The sequence below is a fragment of the Pongo pygmaeus genome, chromosome 11 (genome assembly GCF_028885625.2).
Source record: "Pongo pygmaeus isolate AG05252 chromosome 11, NHGRI_mPonPyg2-v2.0_pri, whole genome shotgun sequence".
NCBI lineage: Eukaryota > Metazoa > Chordata > Mammalia > Primates > Hominidae > Pongo > Pongo pygmaeus.
Window position 1 is genome coordinate 91,648,585 of NC_072384.2, and position 22,436 is coordinate 91,671,020.

Below are 22,436 nucleotides of genomic sequence, written 5' to 3' on the forward strand. Positions count from 1 at the left end.
TTTCCAACATGTGAATTTGAGGGACACAGTCAAATCATAGCACAAAGCCTCAAAACATTTATTTCCTTTGTACTCTTTTTCGAGAAGCTACTGAGTTATGTTCTTCACTAGGAAACAAGCCGAGAAAGAGGAAGACATAGGAATCAGGAAACACGATCCAAGACTAGAAATGACCAGGAGAGTCCCCAGGAGTATGAAGAAGGCAGCCTCCTTCAGCTGGGCGGGGTGGGGGAGAAAGTAGTTGCCTCTAGGGCATGAAAAATGGAAGATAGGAGCTAGGGATGGTTGTTTTCCAAGCAAACCTTGTAGAAAAATATTTGATTATTAATGCTGAAGAGCATCTTATCCAGATGGAAGCAAGTCAGATTTCCTTGAGAAGACGAAGTTGTTAAGTCCTAATGCATTTGAATACATTAAAAGGAGATTTCTACAATTGAGGTGGAGTTTGAATTAGTAATAAATACAAAAAAAACTAAATGAAAAGCAATAAGATAACTAAGACAATACTTCCAAAAAGTAAGACAAAAGTAGATCCCCTAGGCCAGGCACGGTGGCTCATGTCTATAATCCCAGCACTTTGGGAGGCTGGGGTGGGTGGACCAGCCTGGCCAACATAGTGAAACCCTATCTCTACTAAAAATACAAAAAATTAGCTGGGCATGGTGGCAGGTGCCTGTAATCCCAGCTACTCAGGAGGCTGAGGCAGAAGAATCACTTAAACCTGGGAGGTGGACATTGCAGTGAGCTGAGATCATGCCACTACACTCCAGCCTGGGCAACAGAGTGAGACTCTGTCAAAAAAAAAAAAAAAAAAGTAGATTGTGTAGGAAAGAAAAAAGGAGGTTGTGTAGAAAAGAAAAGATCATTGTGATCTACAGGTATTAGCTATGAATAGCATTTGCCTCTTCATAGTAATGCGAACAACACTCACTATTAGATATGATAAAAATCATAGTATGAATATATTGAGAGAATGGGCAGAGAGGCAAGTGCTCATGGTGGGAGTGGGGAATGAGGGAGAAACACTGCTAATTCCTCACTTTCTAGAGTGAGATAACAATAGAGAATGTCTAAAATGGGAAATCCACAAAGTAACAATTCAAGCATATTACCTAGCAAAATTGAGGGAAAGACCTTAAAAATTAGCTGGGTGGGGTGGGGAGTGAAAGTAGTTGCCTCTAGGGGGTGAAAAATGGAAGGCAGGAGCTAGGGATGGTTGTTTTCAAAACAAACCTTATGGAACTATTTGATTCTTTACATTATATGTATGTATAACTTTAGCAAAAATAAAATATAATTTTAAAAAATCAGGCTCTGGAAGTATACTGCTGGGGTACAGATACAATTCCTAACACTAGTTTTATGATATTAGATAATTAACTTATTTAAGGATCAGTTTCCTCCTAGAAAAATGGGAATAATAATGTTAGGGCGATTGAGAGGATTAAATAAAATAAAGTCTGTAAAGCCTTGGACCATTCCTGGTCTACATTTTGGCCTTTTGGGACTTCCTTTTTGTTTTACTTCTTGCCAATCTGACTGATTTTATTCACTGTCTTTCCCTCGGTTATCAAATTAACATCACATTTCAGATCAAATCAGCTTCCCAAATGTTACACCCAATTCACTTTCCTTAGAATTCTGTGTGCTCTCAAATATGTTGAAAGATTATACCAATATCTTGCTGAGTGTCAAAAGCAGATATGACAAGTTCCTATCTGTATGTAGATGATCAATTCTTCCAGAATATATTTGGAGATATATTCACTATGAACTATGAGTAAGCCAATCCTCACTTTGTTTTTATTGTCTAGATTTGTAAAAGTAAGATGAAAATTTAGTAATATTTGATCAGGAAAAAAGACTTGTTTTAAAAACAACTCTTCCATCATAAATTGACAATTTTATTATTAATTTCTGAAGGTGGCTTTCTCATCTATTATGTGAATTTTACTGGTTTTAAGAGTCAATGTATTTCCAAGTTTTTGGTGGCACTTCACTGTTCCTACCCCAACAAAGCAACATTCACAGCCAGCCTTCCTGGTGCATAAATTACTCCAATTTGCCAGTACAGAAATTGAGGCCTGCTGGCTTGTCTGAAAGTCACAACGAGAAAGTGTCAGGGTTTGGACTCAAGTAAGCTAAGTGCCCATAAGTGAGTGACAATCTCTCTGGTCTCAAATTTGTGATATGAAGGTATGGAGTAGATGATATTTAAACTCCTATCAGTCCTAACATCCCATAAATTACTGAGATAGAGGACAAGATTAAACTTGTATTACTATCAATATTTTTTCCTTCCATATAGAGACTATGGATTCTACTAAGTGCCAAAAAGTCAATATGATTATGAAGTCCAGTTTACTTGCATGTAATTTTTATTCTCTGTCTTATTTGTAAATACCAAAGTTCAAAATGGCTTTGGGTTTTATTTTCACTTTTGCAATCATTTGGGAATTTTATCAAGGCTGAACAAGAGATTTGGAAATTCATAATGCATTTCCCAAGAAGCTGCAAGATTGTGAAATTCATGGGGCCCTAACCTTTCTGAGAGAATGGGAGCTGACTGGACAAGACAGCTCATTTCCAGTAATGTTGCTGGGTAATTCTCTGGAAATAAAGGTGTGGCCATAGTAATCACAGCCCAGTTGTGTGCTTCTGGTTAGAGCCTATATTCAGGGGCTATAGTGGGATACCACACAGCCTTTTTTTTTCTCCCTCAGCCCTGGACATTCACTCAGCAAGGTATACTCAGTCATCTAGGAGAGGCCATAAATGATACATCCCAGCCTAGTGCCCCATGGAAGCTAAGAAGGTACAAAAACCAAATTGCTGCCAATGATAAAGTTTCAAACTGGACACAGATCAGAGACAGAGTGAGATTGCCTTTTGCCTACCTCTTGGCTAAATTGTATGTAATTAACTGTGTGACCCACTTCTTCAGGCATTCCATGCCACTTACCAACCACTTGCAGCACCTGGGCAGAGATCTTCTTCAGTCTGAGTGGTTTTAGGTCTTGATAAGTAATAACTCATATCTAATGCTTAAAGACCCAGGATCAAAATCTCCAAAAAATAATTTTGAAAAGCAAATGTCTATTAAACTGATCTTAGAGTTGATTATATTTAAAATGGGATAATCTCAAACACCCTTCATAAGTACCTAAAAGCAACTTCTGAAGGCTATCTAATGCATTGATTAGAAGCTTCTGATCCTTGAGCATGCCACTACTTAATGAACCATTAGTTAAATTTTATTATTATCAATACTTTGGAGAATCAAACAAAGCCATTCTGGCCTTTGTTTTCCCACATGTTCATAACAGAGATTTATAACTGGAAGACGGGTAATAATGGTGATTATATTCCAGATACTACTCTGAGGCCAATTAAACTTTTACTGTGTATCAACCTTGCCTTTAAGTGCCCCCTTTTTAGCAGTACTCTGTCCCCACCTTCTAACACATCTGTGAGCTCTTTCTGTCCTCTCCTCATGAAGATTTTATCCTGGAAAGAATATGACAAAATTTGTCAGAACGATGTGTAAAAGACTGGTTCTGTTTACTGTGTTCCCTCTCGCAGAGATATTTTCATTTTAGTCACTCTTAGGACAAATGAGAGAGTCTGACATCAAGGTTAACTTTGGGTTACAGAGTGGAAGAGGAAGGGATGAGCTTCCTGTAGACCCTTGTAATACATCTGCAAATGACTGAAATTTAGAATCATGAAAAAGATTTCTAGATTAAATCTGCAAATGAATCAACTCTAGAATTGTGAAAAAGAATCATGAAAAGAATGCTTTTAAAACTGTTAGCAGAGCACATAGTGAATGCTCGATAAATGTTAGTATTTTCATTATAATGTTATCATTATGGGTCCCACTACTGAGCTCCTGAGGGCACTGACTGAATGGAGCATTCATTGATAAGTCCCAGGTGATGGTATAATCCACATTCAGATCTTGTTCAGAGCACACTGACTTCTGCCCTGGACTGGTAACTAGAAAAGAATGCATTTAGCTTTCCTGACCCTTGCTAATGGGAGCCAGCTGGAATACCCTGAGTATTACAATTTTAAGAACTCAGACAGAAAATTTTTACAAAACTTTGGATGTATACAACTTTCCCTGGAGAGGGCCACAAACCTAGAGACTTTGCTGAGTTGTCAAGTTGAATTGAAAGGATCCCAAGGCCAGTGAGTAAGTTACCATGTTACCAAGCAAGGCCAGGCAACCTCCTGGCATGTCTCATCTTCCTGGTATTGTTATCAACTTGTTTCACATTCAGTCAATGGTATTATTTTGTTATGTGTCCTCCAATTGCTAGTTCTGGTAATCCAAGTAAAGCTCTAAGAAAGTGATTGTTCTTAGTGAGACAATAGAGTTTTAGTGTAAATTATTCAGTCAATGGTATTATTTTGTTATGTGTCCTCCAATTGCTAGTTCTGGTAATCCAAGTAAAGCTCTAAGAAAGTGATTGTTCTTAGTGAGACAATAGAGTTTTAGTGTAAATTAGTGTGTGAAATATATAATATGAAGTTGGTTTTGGTCTGTGACTTGAATGAATCTTTTATATTAAACAAACAAAGATTAGTGCAAGTTATTTTGTGAGTATTCTCACCCAGTGCAAAACTCGTTCTTGGAGTGAAAATAAAATTTTGGTGAGAGATGGAAAGGCAATAGTTTGTTCTACAGATATCCTCCTGGGAACGTGGGTAAAATGACATATGTCTCAGCTTATACACTGCAGCACTTTTTAGAGTTTGTAATATCAAAAAATTGGAAATAACTCAAATGTTCATTAATAGGGGATTAATTGAATAAATTACAGTAAATCCATAAATGGAATAATATGAAGAAATAAAACAGAATGAGCAAGCTCTCTCAATATCACTATGGAAAGAGCAATAAGATATAAAGACAAAAAGCAAGGTGAAGAAGAGCATTGTAAAAAGAAGTGGAGGAAAGAATATACACACATTTGCACAAATTATTTCTGGAAGAATGCACAAGAAAATGGTAACTTTGGTGGTAGAGAGGAATGGAAATTACTAGGGAACACAGGTAGTACAGGGAAATCTCACTATATATACTTGGGTCTTTTGAATTTTTAATCTTGTGAATGCATTTTATTCTCTAAAAAATGAGATTAATTTTTTTTTAATTTTATTATTATTATTATTATACTTTAGGTTTTATGGTACATGTGCGCAATGTGCAGGTAAGTTACATATGTATACATGTGCCATGCTGGTGCGCTGCACCCACCAACTCGTCATCTAGCATTAGGTATATCTCCCAATGCTATCCCTCCCCCTCCCCCCACCCCGCAACAGTCCCCCAAGTGTGATGTTCCCCTTCCTGTGTCCATGTGTTCTCATTGTTCAATTCCCAGTTAGAGATTAATTTTTTTAAAGAAAAGGCAGTAATCTGTAGGGTTTAAATTTATGCATAGGAAACAACATGTCTATCAATAGAATGGAAAGAAAACCAAGAAATCATATAAAATTTTTCTGTTTGTCTGAATCTTGGAAATTTTTAAAGTTTCTAGAAATACCCTCTAGAAATGTCAAACAATTATTGTGTCATGAACATCTCTCACTATTCATGATTAGTTATATTTGTGAGTGACCTATTGGAGAATAATAAGGAAAAGCTGATTGCTTAATTAGGATTCTTTCCCCCATAGTATATCTTAGTAGATCCCTCATCAGAAAATCATTGTAGTGAATATGGTGACTGACTTGTCAACATCCATTAAACTTCACCCTTAAGGTTAGCTGGCATATAGTTGGGTTGCCAGTGGTTGGCTTGGATTAATTAAGTCAATCACAGCAATTCCATTTTCCTTCCCAGTGTTTACTTGGTTCAGAAATGGGTAAACTAAACCAACCTAGAAAGGACATTAAATAAAAACTAAGGGAATCTTTTAGTTAATAATGTATTGATTCATTAGTTATAACAAATGTTTCATACTAATGTAGGATACTAATAGGAGGGGCAACTGAATGAGGAGTATATTGAGAATTCTGTATTCTCTTTCATTTTTTTCTGTAAATTTAAAGCTGTCCTAAACAAAAATTTATATAAAAAGAGACTAAAACCAGAAGTGTTCATTGTCACCAATTTCTCTATATTTTCAAATTAAGAAGAAATTTACTTTTTAAAGATTATTCAGTTTAAAAATTTTTTCCCTCTTTATGATTAAACTATTTCCAGCTTTGTTCTTTGTTTTAATTTTTTTGCTAGTCATCCAAAATTACTTCTTCCATGTTACCTTGAAAATTAGATTATTGGTTCATAGGGCCAATCTAATTAACTTAAACTATCTATCTTCTATTCCAAAATTTTGTGTGAATTATTCAAAATTTTAGTGCAGAGTCTCATGTTTTCCATCCTATTATTCTATCATGGTATAAAAACAAATAAGAAACACAGTGCAAATACAATTGATGAAAAGCATATAAACCTTTTTCCTCAATTAAGTTTATTTATTCTTTGAACTAATTTAATGCAGGAAACATACTGATAAAATGATATAGATTGAGAGGCTGGTTAACTTTCTTAACTTGAATATTCTTCATTTATCTGTCTTTTTGGGTCAATAAGAATCCTAATCTTTGATTCTGGCAAAGTTCAGAAACTCATTTTTACCAGTTTTTTTAGATATGATCAGATCTACTTAAGAGCTTCATACCAATTATAAATTCATTGTGTGGTGATTTTAAATCCAGCATATTAAACTGTTAATTTACAATTTGGCCATATTTTCACAGCAACTATTATCTGTTTTTCTTCATAGTTGTTCTCAGTTATTATGGTACTTACAAAATGGTATTTGTGATGAGATTCCTTGACGGATAATAGGTCAGGGCAAGGGGAATTTACTCACTTGAGTAAATGGGGCTGGGTCAGCAGATCCCCTTGCACTTATACAAGGTAGGCTTTCCAGTGTCTGCTAGACATTGAATCTCTCTTCCTGGGACAACACTAGATACTGATTGACAAAAGTTCTCTTCCAGAGGTCAGATAAGCATGCTTTTTCTGAAAAGGGTCAAATAGTAAATATTTTGAATTCTGTGGATCATGTGGTTTCTGCCACAACTACTCAATTCTGCCCTCGTAGACTGGAAGCAGCCTTAGGTTATTTGGCAAGCAAGTTTGGGGCTATAATTTGCTGATCCCTGTTTAATTCTTTATTTTTTTTTTAAATTTTAATCTCCAAGCAGATCAGTCCATTTTAGGGATGAATTCCAGAATAGCTTACATTTAGTTAGAGCTGTTTGTAGCTAGTGATGTGATCACATGGTCTTTTATATCAAGTGGTAGAGGCACAGACTTTGGAGCTGGAGAAACATGGTTGGAATTTCAGCTCTCCTCAGCAATAGGTGTGCAGCCTGGAGCCTCCTTCTCCAAGCTTTCTTTTCTCATCTGTGGAATGTGGATGATGACCTCTATGATAGAAGGGTGCTGTGATGATTAAATGAGAGCGTATGTTAAGAGCCTGGCACAAAGAAAATGTTAAAAAAATATTGGCTTCCTTCTCTAACTCTGCAACAACATTCTCCTCTCTACACACATGTGAGAATTGGGCAACACCTCAACCTCATCAATACACATTTGCAAGCCCACTCTCTGAGATGGCTGACCTAGGAAATTCAAAATTAATTTGAATGAGCTTGAATTTCACAGTGCTATTTTTAAAAATCTCTTTTCAGTTTTGGGGAATCCATTTTGTGTAGTTCAGTTCTTGCAACCTCTTGCATGTTGAAAACAATAGCCACCACAACCACAACATGTGATGAAAGCATTTAACCAAAGGCCTTGATTCTGATAACTCTCAGGGAGATAAAGGAAACCTATATACTATCAGATTTTAAAGGGTCACTACTCAAAAGAAATCACATGGAAATAGTAACAAATTTAGATTTTATTTGATGTTTGCTATGACCATGTCTAAGGTTTTAGAATTGGTTTTATTATAAAATTGCTTGGGGAATTCACTTTCAGTGTCACAGTAGTGGGTTGTGAAATCAATATTACTTGAAATATTTCCCCTTTGAAAAGCTTAACTTAAAAATATGCATACACATATAAGCCACTAGAGGTAGAAAGTACTTTCACAGCAGGAGAATAATTGTGTGTGTTTACTTACTTGTATAAACATACTTAGACACTATAAAGTTAAATATATTTAGCATCAGACTTTTTAAGTTGGGGGATATTTAAGTTCTGCCATAATTTTTAAGAAAATAATTTGCTTCCTCACTAGGGAAATTGTTATAATCAATGCTAACATAGCTATTTAACATGAGTAAAGTAATGGTATCTTCAAAGAACTAGGGTAGTACAAAAGCAATATAATTTGGAGAAATAAAAAGTACCCCAATAGATGAGAGATATTATTGTTTCAAGCATGAGAATTGAAAATTGGGTGTCTTGGTCACGGAGCCTTGTCCTTGATTCCTGGTGTCATAACTCTTCAATATGTGATTCATTGGATTTTTTTCTTGGTTCGTTCATCCATTCATTTCCTTGATACACATTTAGTAAAGAATTACCACTTGTGAAGCACTATGCTAAGTGCTAGGAACATAATTTATTCTGAGACAGACACATAAATTGTCAATCACAATATGTTTTATATGTGGTACTATAGAAATACATACCAAGAACTGAGAGTAGTCCAGAAATAAAAGATTCATTTTAAAGGGGCTAGACAAGAGTGTATGGGGAAGAAATGGTCAGAGAGGCTTCATCGAGAATGCAAATGACTCTTGAGCTGGGTAAAGAAGCTCTTCAGAATTTTTTGAGAATGACAAGGCCAAGAATTCTAAACAGGGTAAACTACATGATCAAAATCAAAGAAGCGTAGAAGTGTACTTTGAATGTACTTGTGAGTAGTTTGATGTAGCTGGAGCAGGGGCTTTATGGAGGGGGATGAGGGGAGGTTTTATGCCATACTATAAATCTTGGTCCTTTATCCAGTTGGCCAGTGATCCTTTGGCTACCATTCTAGTTTTTCTCTATAACATCTATGTTTTCAATGGCTAAAGCCCTAGGTGTATTAGTGAAGTGTTTTTAGGTTTCAAGGAGCACAAATATGCCTCTGACTTTCGGTGATTTCAACTTATTATAAGGATATGAGTACATTAGGAAGCAAGTATAGGAAACATTTTAATGGAATAATCAGGCCTCATGTGAAGCTGGAGCATTGTTCATTGATCTCCAGAATCATATATTAATAGCAACTCTGATATCCTAAGAATAATAGGGGTTGTCGTCCCACTGACTTCTCTATTTGCTTCTTCCTCCTTCTGTTACTATTGTACTCTCTCTGTCTCAGTTTATCTGGTTCATGGTTTCTATTTACTCATTGCATCTACTAACTTATGAGCCTGGTTAGTCTCTGCTTAGTTTCCTGATTCCTACTCCACTTTGCTTTGTGCATCCCTCCCTGGGTACTTTCGTTCAGGAAAGAATTAGCAATAGGCCCAAGACTGCTATTCCTAGAAATCTCCTTGCAAGGTTGGCTACTGATGGGTATCTGGAAACGTAGGTTTCAGCAGGGTTCTGGCCATTCCGTAAATGATAAGAGTGGCCCACTCTGTCTAAATTGTTAGTATAAACAGCATAGTTTATGCTAACCACCTGCTTTCCTTCTGGCAGTCAGGCCTTTGGTATACACCAGGAAAAGGGTGCCTCTGTGACAAGCCCGCAATAAAAACCTTGAGCTTCCCTGGTAGGCAGTATTTCACACCTGTTGCCACAACTTGATGTAGAGGAATAAAGTGCCTCTTGTGTGACTCCACTAGCAGAGGACTCTTGGAGGCTTGCAACTGGTTTCCTCAGACTTTGCCTTATATGCCTTTCCCTTTGCTGAATTTGCTCTGTATCCTGTCACTGTCACGGCTATAGGTAGGACTATATGTTGAGTCCTGTGAGTCCTCCTAGCAAATCATTGAACCTGGTAGGTGGTCTTGAGGACCCCTACACAGCTTTGCTTTGGGATTCTTAGAATATCTTATTCACAGCACATTACCTGGCCTTTACTAAGCTTGATCCCTGGCTATCTCTTCATTCTCATCTGATACCCCTCTTCTCATTCTATTTATGCTGGATTCCTTGTTGTTCCTCAAACTTTCCAAGAATGCTCCTGCTTTGAAATTTTGTGTTTGCATTTCTCTCTGCCTGTGCTTTTTTTTCACAGATTATCTACGTGATTTGTTCCCTCACCTCCTTCATATCTTCACTCTTATCTACTCTTTTTTCCATAGTAATAGAATCACTGATTTTTGGCTGGGGACACAGCCACCAGAAAGCCACCTTCCTGATCCCCCTTGAAAATAGGTGTGTCTACATGAGTAAATGCAAGCCAATGGGATATGAAGAAGTTGGGTGTGCAGCTTTCAGGAAACATCCCAAATTAGAGTGGGCTCTATTTTCCCTTACCTTTTTCCTTTCTGTTGAGTGAAATGGGATGTATGATGCTTAGAGTCTTGGCAGCCATTTTGAATAATGAGGCAACCTTGGAAATGGAAAATACAGTCAATGGAGCTACAAGATAGAATAGGCTTGATAATGTGGAGGCCAATACCAAACCTCTAGAATCTACCTCTGTACTTTAACAAGAGCCAGAAATAAACTTCTATTTATGCCCAGCCAATTGGGGTTTTCTCTCACTTTAAGTTAGTACTAATCCTAACTAATAGAAGTACTTATCTCCAGTCTGACTTCTTGAAGCCAGGAGGCAGAATTATATAGTACAAAGCAAGGTACCCTATGAACTGCACTTTGTTTTAAAGGAAGTTGTGGGCATGACAGGAAGGCTGGAAGATAGAATGTTATCATGTGGGAAATGTCAGTTGTGGAAAAGCATTACAGTGATGACTCCTTCTCCCACAACCCAAATGAATCACACTTCCTTGTGTCCACATGCTTCTTTGCAATATGATGTTGCTGCTCCTCCCATCAAAAGGCAGAGGTTACCTGACCATCTCCTTGAATCTGGTTTGAGCTGATGACTGGCTTTGACCAACAGAATATGACAAATATGACATTATGCTAGTTCCAGAGTCTAGGGCTTTAGAGACCTTGCATCTGTGGTGCAACCATGTAAACAATACCATGGGAGTCCAGAGGTGGGAGGATCTAACTGGGTATAGAGAAGGAGATGATGGTGGGTCCAGTGAGGAGAGTTTACAAAACCTATCCTTGAGGTGAGATACCATCTTCGATGTTAAAGGAGGAGTAAGGATAGTACTGGCTTCTCTGCTGACCCTCTGTGCTTGGTTGTCACATGGAGCATTAGTTCCCAGATAAAGATTTCAAGAATCAGTAAAATCTCAACAACACACACACACACATAAATTGGGGAATGGGTATACTGATGTATTGTTGCTAATACTCTGTTTTAACATTTTTTTTTAAGAAAGGACATTTGAAATGCTATCTACCATCATCACTATCTCATTACATATATTTTAACATAAAATAGGAGGAATATTATCTCATACTAAAGGACAAACCTTTAAATTGCATGCTTTCTTCCCTTGTCCTTGGTTTTTGTACTGTACATGTATAGTATTAGACCAGCATTTGGTGGCCATTAGCCTTTCAAGTTTTACCGGTTAGGTTAACAATACAACATTTGGTTTCTTCATATGGCAAAGACTTACAGTTTTCCTCTAAAATCCATACTTCCCTTTTCCCATAGAAATAAAGGCTACATTACGTACATGATTACTCACCTACAGACTACATCTTTAGCCTCTTTCACAGCTAAATGTGACCATGCGATTAAGTTTTGGCTAATAGGATGTGAGCTGAAGTAACATGTAAGCTGACAGTATGTGCAATTTCTGGGTCATTTGTACCTTTAAAAATAAGCTGTTTGCCTTGGCATTCCTCTATTTTTCTTTTCCACAGATGGGAACCAGTAAGTGTGACCACAACCCACTAATGATATCACCTAAGGGAATGGTGGGTGGAAAATGGAAGGAATTTGAGTCCTTGAGTGACTTCATAGTCTCTCTGCAAATCTGCATTGCTCTTCTTGGGACTATAACATGAGGAAGAAATGAACTTCCATCTTATTTAAGCCTCTGCATATAGATGTACACTTCTTGGTGTTTCCTTTTTTGAATAGTTTAGGCTTTACCTTAATAAGCAAGAACTCAGCTTTCTCTTGCTTTTGCAGTGGTATTTGCCTACCAATTTCCCCTTCAAAGGTTCCACGCTACTCCTATTTATCCCACCCACATGGGATAGCTGAGCTACGAGGTCACCAGAGAAGGACATTTACATTTCCACTTAGGTGTGGAATTCCCCTAAATGGAGAAGGCCAGTTATCTTCTTACTGCTCTTGCACAGTTTCTTTCACTGTTCTCTGCTTGTTCCTTTTGCCCTACTTAGGCTGCAGTTAAAGAAACACTCCCTTGGTGGTTTGGCTGCTCAACCAATGGGCACAGCTCACCTTCAGGACTTTCCACCTTGCCTAGCTCACTTCCTTTTTCTGCCTTCTGAGCATTGCCTCTTTTATTTTTCAGATGCTACATTATACACATTCCCTTTCAAATCATACAGACACTTTCAAACAATAGTTATTGAACATGTACTTTGTAAGGTAAAACATAAAATGAGAAACAAGAAAAGTACCTGACTTTTTGGTCTCCTTGGAATACACAAATAAAGAGGAAATTATAAATTAAAGTGAAAATTCCTGTAATTGGGATATGTACAGTGTGTTATGGGAATATGTAGGAGAGGTGCCTGATCCAGTGTTGTACAAAAGGGATGTGGTCAACCATGTCAAGTGAAATAAAGGCATTAAAAGGTGAAATAAATGTGTACATTGGCTATAAAGAAACTGTACACCTATGAATAAAACATCATTTTAAAACTTCAAATAATTTCAGAGTATATAAAATTAAAAGTGAAAGTTCTTTCTCTCCCACATCTTAATCCCCATAGTGATTTGTTACTATTTGGTGTGTGTTCTTCCAGATATATAGTATGAAAATAGATATATTAATATATTGATATATATAGTATGTAAATACATCTATATATATAAATACATATAGTATGAAAATGAATCTATACATCTATAGTAACATATATATCTATATTTATTATAGGTAGTAAATATCTTTATTTACTATAGATATATATCTGTAATAAAAACCTATTGATATATAGGTTTTTATTTTGTAATAAGCTAATCATTGTATACTATTATTATGTAGCTTCTTTTTTTGCATGTACTTGTTTCCTTATCAGTATATTGACCTAATTTATAAAATTACATATACTTCCCTATTAATAGTTCACTAACTTAATCTCTCTTTTATGACACTTAGGTTTCTTTTTCTTTCTTTCTTTCTTTTTTTTGACACGGAGTCTTGCTTTGTTGCCCAGGCTGGAGTGCAGTGGCACGATCTTTGCTCACTGCAACCTCCACCTCCTGGGTTCAAATGATTCTTCAGCCTCAGCCTCCCAAGTAGCTGGGACTATAGGCATGTGCCATCATGCTCGACTAATTTTTGTATTTTTAGTAGAGACAGGGTTTCACCATATTGGCCAGGCTGGTCTCCAACTCCTGACCTTGTGATCCGCCTGCCTCGGCCTCCCAAAGTGCTGGGATTACAGGCGTGAGTCGCCGCACCCGGCCTCTTTCATTTTATCTCTTCTAAAATTGGTGTTTCAAGGAACATTCTATCCATTGGATTTAGTGATAAATATTAAGAGAAAAAAAACTACAAGTGGAAATTCTATACCTGCCCCAAATATGTGAGAAACAAGTTAGACATTTTTGCATATGTAAAGTATCAGAAGGTACCTTCTTCCTCTTTTCTTTCTGGGGAACTTACTTGAGGAATCACCATTCTAGCAAAATGAAAATCAAAGCGAAACTATGATTTCAAGGGGATTTAAAATATATTAAAAACGTGAATGAGTAATCAATCCAGTAAAATTGAAAAGACAGGAATAGAGGATCATAGCTTGGTTCTTGAATGGGGAACTTGAATATTATAAAGAAATCGGTATGTCCCAAATTAGTGGGACATACCTTTCTTTCAATTCCAAACAAACCCTGAGAAAAGTCTGTTTTTAAATCACGACAAAATAGTCTAGGAAAATAAGGTAAGCAAGAATGATTAAAGAATGTTTATAAAAAAGGGGTCTGAAGGTTGGTATTTGCCTTATCAATTATAAACATAGAATAGTTAGAGCATGTTAAATGCTAAGAACAGACAAATCAGATTAAAGCGATAAACTGGAACTCGAGTTTATAAAATAGAAAAAATAGACAATATTTTAAAAAATAAATCTGAGAAATTGTTTCTTCAATAAATAACATTGGACAAATAAAGTAACTTTTTGATGAATATTTTATTAGAGCTTTGCATCACAGCATACATAAGAAGTAAATATTTAGTTATAAAGAATTGAAGAAGGTATAGAAAAAAGTTTATATCATCTCATCATGAGGAAGGATTTCCTCAAACAAAAAAGCAATGGAAGACATCCTAGGAAAAGATAATAAATTTGACCATATAAATATACAAAGTTTCTACACTAAAAATACAGATAAAAGGAAAAGGCAAATCACAAGTGGGAAAGATGTGTACAACAAATGTTGCAAAAACCAGGATTACTATCATTTGTGAAAACTCTCGATACTGGTAAAATCCAACTGTCAGCCTGGTCTGTGCTTAAACTCTCACAGATGAATGTGTCTGAAGTAAAATACCAAACCATGTGCGTTGGTCAACTTTAAATTAGCTGTTAACTTCCTTCATGTGAGACTTTAGTTGGCTTCTAAAATTGTAATAAATTTCCCCATTTAATACAGTCTCCCACATCCCCAGTGACTATTTCTAACCTCTTCTTACACTTCAAACTTCCAGCATCTCCTCCCCATTCTCACTCTAAACTGATGATCTTGCTTATTTCACTGGGGATAGTAGCTATCAGAAAAGACCTTCCACACACTTTTACCATCATAGCAACTCAGCCTCCTGTTCCAAAAAATCCCTCTACGCTCCTACCTACCTCTCCACAGCAGCCCTAGCTCCCATCATCTCTCAACTATTCAAGGGCAAGGATTTGTTTTCAGCAATTTGACTTTTCCCTCTCTCTACTGAATCATGCCATTCAGTCTAGGGTCATGTTACTATTTTTTACATTAAAAAAAATCTCTTTTGTTCCACTTTACCCTCAAGTGATTAGCCCATTTCTCTGCTGTCCTTTGCAAAAAACCTCCTAGGAGGAGCTCTATGCACTTATTTTCACATTTCCAATTTATGAACTTCTGTTCTCTCTTGAACTCAACTTATTTAGTCTTTCATCCTTCACCAACTTCATTGTCAAAGTCACCAATGATCTTCATTTTTGCTAAACCCTGTGATCAATCCTGTTTCATCTCACCTGATCAACAGCAGTTGACACAACTATCACCCCCTCTTCCCAGAAACATTTGATTCACCTGGCATCCAACACACCACTCACCTTGCTGTGTTCTTCCCATCTCACTTCTTATGTCTAAAATGATCCTCCTGATCTTTCCACATCCCCTAAACTGCTCCACTTGTATTCCTCTCCATTTCTGTTAATGACAACTCCAACTTACCAGTTGCTCAGACCCAAAATCTGGAGGTCATATTTGACTCATCTCATTCTCTCATGCTCCACTGCAGCCAGACAGTGGACCTGTTGGCTCTATCTTCCACATAGATTCAGATGCTGATCACGTTATACCATTGTCACTGCTACCACCCCAGTGCAAGCCACCACTCATCACAAGTGGATTAATACGGTGCCTCCTGATTTTCCTGCTTCCACCCTTGCTCCTTTTGCTCTCCACCCAACAGTCAGAGTGACTCTGTTAAGTCAGGTTAGCATGTCAAGTCTTTGCTTAAAACACTCCAATAGATTCCTGTCTTGAATTAAGAAGCCAAGATCAGTACAAAATCTTCATATATGATATCCCTGCCCTCTCCCCCGGTCCCTGCATCTTCTAAACTTTCTGCTTACTCACTGCTTCAGCTACAGCAGCTTTCTTGCTATTCCTGGAAAAAGCCAGAGATACTTGGGTCTTTTCAATGGCTCTCCCTATGTCTGGAGTGCCTTATCCTAGATACCCACCTGGCTCCCTCCCTCCCCTTCTTTGTTTGTTTACTCAAATATCACCTTCCCTCACCACTTTCTACATTCCTCCTGCTAAATCCCCATTTCTTCCCCTGCTTTATTTTTCACTAATATATGCTATATAATTTTACTTATTTATTTTATTGTCTATCTCTTTAGAATGTAAGCTCCATGAAGTCTGGGATTTTTGTATTTTTTTTTACTGATGTAGTCCCAGTGCTGGCATGTAGTAGTAGTTCAATAAAATTTTGTTGAATAAATTAATGAATTATGTTTAATGCATATATACAAAGGGCAAATGGAGTGCAAATCTGTTTTGAAATTCCTAAAATGTAATTTGATAATACATATCAGAAGTCTTAAATATATACTTAATAATTTCACTCCTAGAAATTTATCAATGCAGGATTTCCCTAACTAATATAAACGAAACATTGCTCCAGCATATTAATAGGTATTTGGAAAACAAAGAAAATTATTTTAAAAAAAATCTTAGCCTGGTTTTCAGACTTGGTTGCACATTGTCATTACTTAGGGAGTTTTAAAATATGTTGATAACTGCCCCAAATCTCCTTAAGCTGATAAGCAACTTCAGCAAAGTCTCAGGATACAAAATCAATGTGCAAAAATCACAAGGATTCTTATACACCAATAACAGACAAACAGAGAGCCAAATCATGAGTGAACTCCCATTCACAATTGCTTCAAAGAGAATAAAATACCTAGGAATCTAACTTACAAGGGACGTGAAGGACCTCTTCAAGGAGAACTACAAACCATGCTCAATGAAATAAAAGAGGATACAAACAAATGGAAGAACATTCCACGCTCATGGATAGGAAGAATCAATATCATGAAAATGGCCATACTGCCCAAGGTAATTTATAGATTCAATGCCATCCCCATCAAGCTATCAATGTCTTTCTTCACAGAATTGGAAAAAGCTACTTTAAAGTTCATATGGAACCAAAAAAGAGCCCACATTGCCAAGTCAATCCTAAGCCAAAAGAACAAAGCTGGAGGCATCACGCTACCTGACTTCAAACTATACTACAAGGCTACAGTAACCAAAACAGCATGGTACTGGCACCAAAACAAGAGATATAAACCAATGGAACAGAACAGAGTCCTCAGAAATAATACCACACATCTACAACTATCTGATCTTCAACAAACCTGACAAAAACAAGCAATGGGGAAAGGATTCCCTATTTAATAAATGGTGCTGGGAAAACTGGCTAGCCATATGTAGAAAGCTGAAACTGGATCCCTTCCTTACACCTTATACAAAAATTAATTCAAGATGGATTAAAGACTTAAATGTTAGACCTAAAACCATAAAAACCCTAGAAGAAAACCTAGGCAATACCGTTCAGGACATAGGCACGGACAAGGACTTCACGTCTAAAACACCAAAAGCAATGGCAACAAAAGCCAAAATTGACAAATGGGATCTAATTAAATTAAAGAGCTTCTGCACAGCAAAAGAAACTACCATCAGAGTGAACAGGCAACCTACAGAATGGGAGAAAATTTTTGCAATCTACTCATCTGACAAAGGGCTAATATCCAGAATCTACAAAGAATTCACACAAATTTACAAGAAAAAAACAAACAACCCCATCAAGTGGGCAAAGGATATGAACAGACATTTCTCAAAAGAAGACATTTATGCAGTCAACAGACACATGAAAAAATGCTTATCATCACTGGCCATCAGAGAAATGCAAATCAAAACCACAATGAGATACCATCTCACACCAGTTAGAATGGCGATCATTAAAAAGTCAGGAAACAACAGGTGCTGGAGAGGATGTGGAGAAATAGGAACACTTTTACACTGTTGGTGGGACTGTAAACTGGTTCAACCATTGTGGAAGTCAGTGTGGCGATTCCTCAGGGATCTAGAACTAGAAATGCCATTTGACCCAGCCATCTCATTACTGGGTATATACCCAAAGGATTATAAATCATGCTGCTATAAAGACACATAAACACGTTTGTTCATTGCGGCACTATTCACAATAGCAAAGACTTGGAACCAACCCAAATGTCCAACAATGATAGACTGGATTAAGAAAATGTGGCACATATACACCATGGAATACTATGCAGCCATAAAAAATGATGAGTTCATGTCCTTTGTAGGGACATGGATGAAGCTGGAAACCATCATTCTCAGCAAACTATCGCAAGAACAAAAAAACATCGCATGTTCTCACTCATAGGTGGAACTGAACAATGAGAACACATGGACACAGGAAGGGGAACATCACACTCTGGGGACTGTTGTGGGGTGGGGGGAGGGGGGAGGGATAGCATTAGGAGGTATACCTAATGTAAATGACGAGTTAATGGGTGCAGCACACCAACATGGCACATGTATACATATGTAACTAACCTGCACATTGTGCACATGTACTCTAGAACTTAAAGTATAATAAAAAATATATATATATATTTAAAAAAATTAAAAAAAATATGTTGATGACTGAGTCCTACCTTGGGAGATATTGATTTAATTGTTTTGGACTGGTTGTCTTTCTTTCTGTGATATTAGCAGCCTTTGGTGAAGTTACTGAGATCTATTAGTTCATTAGGGGCTCCAGGTGGTAATCTTGTTAACATCTCTGGGCTTGTGTTTTTTTCATACACAATGTGAAAGGGTTAGTGTACATTACCTGTAAGCATCCTTCCCACTGGGATATGCTGTGCTCCTATGGGTAATACTCTTAATTAGGGGTTTGAAAGCATTTACTCTTTCTTCCTGGTGATTTACTGGCGTATGTTTGTGTGCATGTATGTGAGCTTGATAATGCTCCAAAATAAGAAAAGGTATCTCCATCTTTATTATAGAGAAACCACAATAGTAAATCAGAATTCTAAAAAGAGACACCAAGCCTTCTACTCCAACATGTCAGGCATGATATTATTCTCCTACACATACTGTCACATACTCCTTGTAGGGCCTGTTAAGGAACAGGGCTCTGCAACTGGGCCAGCTGGATTTTTAAAAGCTGTTATTTATTTATTCATTTTATACATAGGACATGGGGAAACATCAGAAAACAGTAGCAAGCAACTCTTTTTGAAGCATTTTGGCACCGTATGTTGTCCCATCAGTCTTCAGTTAATTCATTTGCTAATAATATTTTCTTAATCTGAATAAACAATAAATCCAGGTAGCTATTTGAGGTATGATACATTTGAAAAGCTTTTTAGAACACAGAAGCCAAAGTTGTTCACTCTATCATTAAATATCATTAAAAAGATGCTGGGCACAGTGGCTCATGCCTGTAATACCAGAACTTTGGGAATCCAAGGCAGGAGGATTGCTTGAGCCCAGGAGTTTGAGACGAGCCTGGGCAACACGGTGAGACCTGGTCTCTACTAAAAAATAAAAAATAAAAATAATCAGCCAGGTGTGGTGGCATGTACCTGGAGTCTCAGCTATATGGGAGGCTGAGGCAGGAGGACTGCTTGAGCCTGGGAAATTGAGGCTGTAGTGAATTGTGATTGCACCTCTGCATTCCAGCCTGGATGACAACAAGACCCTGTCTAAAATAATAATAATAATAATAATAATAATAAAGATAATGTAGCTAATGTAGCTGAGTTGAATTAACCCATTTAGGGATGCATTTTTTCCCAAGGGAAACTACAGAGTCATTCCTCACAAGTAGATTTCACTATCCCCACACAATCAGATTTGGGGGATCAGATAACATATTAACTGCACTTATCACTGTGAATTACAAAGCCTTCGAAAAATCCAATTACCCATTTAGATGAAGACATGCACTTTTTAGGGCAAATAACCTTTTTTTGTAGAAAAAGTTATTACATGTAACAGGCAGTTATTTTGAAATGCAAGCTTCATAACTTATTATAAAATGAGATCAATCACTTCACATAAGTAACACATCAAAAAGTGTAAATCAGACCATGCCTGGTGGCTCATGCCTGTAATCCCAGCACTTTGGGAGACTGAGACGGGAGGATTGCATGAGCTCAGGAGTTTGAGACCATCCTGGGCAACACAGTGTGATTCCATCTCTACACAAAACAAAACAATTAGCTAAGGCGTGGTGGTGCACACCTGTAGTCCCAGCTACTTGGGAGGCTGAACCTGGAGGATCACTTTAGCAGAGGAGTTCCAGATTACAGTGAGCTATGGTGCAGCCACTGCATCCAGCCCGGGTGGGTGACAGAGTGAGACCTTGTCTCCAATACAAAAACAAAACCCAAAATAGTGTAAAGTGCTTATAAGTGTAAAATGCCTGGCCCATTGCAAGTGCTCAGTGTATTTGCATTTATCACTATAGGGATGATTTGTGTGGCTATTGCTGCAATCATTACTGAACATTACTTCTGAGTCTTTTGGTTAAATTGTTTTAGGAAAATTAAGATAATACCATTTGTTTGAGGTTTTTTTTTTTGTTTTTTTAGTTGCCAATTATGTTACAAAGTGGATTATACCTGTAAGGTGAGCAAGCACACTGTGGTTCTTGTTAATTTTAAAAATTGTTAAGTTTCACTATACAAGATATTTAAAATCAAACAGTACTTGGTACAAACAACTGTTTCATTGATGTTGTAATAGTTTTAAATAGATGGATAGTGCAAACAAAGTGAAAATAATTTTGGTAATTCCAGAAACCAAAACCTGGGAGTGAGCACGGGTACTGAGTGCTGGGTAAAATTTACAACAAAACCTTTATCAATGAGGACCCAGATAACAGAACCTTCTATGTCCTGGATTCTAATGGATGCCCTTCTGTATTACAGTGGATCTCACCAAGTATCTTTACACTAAAACATGGTGTTGAGGTTCTGGACGTAAAGTGGAAGAGTCCATCATCTCAGAGTAAGCTTATGTTTAGGCTGTGAAAAATGAAGGCTTGAAGAACAACAGCCTTAGAGAAAAGAAGACTATGAAGTAATCTTGTGTATGTATTAAAGAATCAGCAATATAATCATTCCGACCTAAATGAGTAGACTGAGTGGCAGATCTATTTCACTGAATGGTAATATAAGAAAAGATATCTGCATAGCAATAATTGTCTCCTTGACATCTCCTTTTTCTTCTTATTAATCACACCTTTGGGAGTGATTAGCCTGGGCTGAAGGGTTTCTGTATTGCCCAGACCATCTTGTTTCTCAAGGCTGCCTTTCGTTTTGGTTAATGAGAAAGCATATGGTTGCCATTTCCTTTCTGAGAACTGCTGAGTTAGTAGGGAAGGAAGTAGACGTTCAGCTGAGTTCTGTCCTGTGGGGGAAGGGAAGGGCTGAGCCACAGCTTGGAGTACCAAGTTCTGCTTTTGTGGGGCTTGATTTTGTGTCTGATTTCTTTTTATAAAATGTTCATATAATTAGTCTGAACAGCCCAACCTAATCCCTTTTCTGGGGGCAAATGATTGAGAGTTGAGTGGCAAACTTTCTTTGCCCAAACTCTTGGCCGTAACTCTTAACATTCTTAATTGGTTTCCTGCCTATTCTTAATCTTTTGAAGATCGTGTCAAACCTTAAAAAAAAAAAAAAAAAGCTCTGCCTTAAATATTGCTTCTGTGAGAATATTTTGCCTGTTTAAGAAAATACAGCTTTGAGTACAATCCAATTGAAGTGTCAAGTCCTGCCAGATAACCACGGTAGAATTAGAGCTTCTGATCTGGATTGGGATTGAGGTTGGATGCTGGCTCTGCCATTAACTGGCATGTTTCATCATTTGTTTTATTTGATGTTGAAATTATGCTTATAATTTTATTTTACACCACTTTCCAGTATGACATCAGTGTCTTTGGCACCTCGGGCTTTATTAGTTCATGAAATGGAAGCTTCTGTTTCTTTAAAAATGCTTTGACTCCCTTGCTAATGTTGTGATAATTTTTGCAACTCTTTCTAGGGCTATAATATCTATGCTGCTTGTTTGCAAATATTTGGGAAGTGGTGGTTGATCTAAAAATACTCAGAAAGAATGGGGAAAAAAATTAAGGCTTCTGACACTTTTCCCAACATTTCTGTTACCACCACCAAGAGTTAACTAGATGATTCTTTAATGCCCCACTACTTTATCCTGCTATTTCTTCAGTCTGTTTTTGACTCTTATAATGACACTACTGCAAGTTAAGTCTAAACATTACCTTTAGGCTGGAGAGCTCTGGGGTCAAGATTGACTAGATTTAAAACCCAGTTCAGCCATTCTCTAGCTATCTGGTCTCTGGTGAGTTCCATCGCCTGTAAAACGGGGATTAAAAAGGGGAAAATACTGAGTATGTACTATTTGCTA

At 37.1% G+C, this 22,436-nt stretch overlaps 1 long non-coding RNA gene across 2 annotated transcripts in view; it reads right to left on the reverse strand.

Annotated features, from left to right (window-relative positions):
- LOC134737705 (uncharacterized) overlaps nt 1–22,436 on the reverse strand; it is a 64,115-nt gene that overhangs the window by 40,694 nt on the left and 985 nt on the right. For both annotated transcript variants that reach the window (XR_010122866.1, XR_010122865.1), the window contains exons 2-4: nt 22,291–22,384; nt 10,451–10,526; nt 7,266–7,468 (exon numbers count right to left, since the gene is read on the reverse strand). This is a non-coding gene — a long non-coding RNA (uncharacterized LOC134737705). The remainder of the gene's footprint in view (nt 1–7,265; nt 7,469–10,450; nt 10,527–22,290; nt 22,385–22,436) is intronic.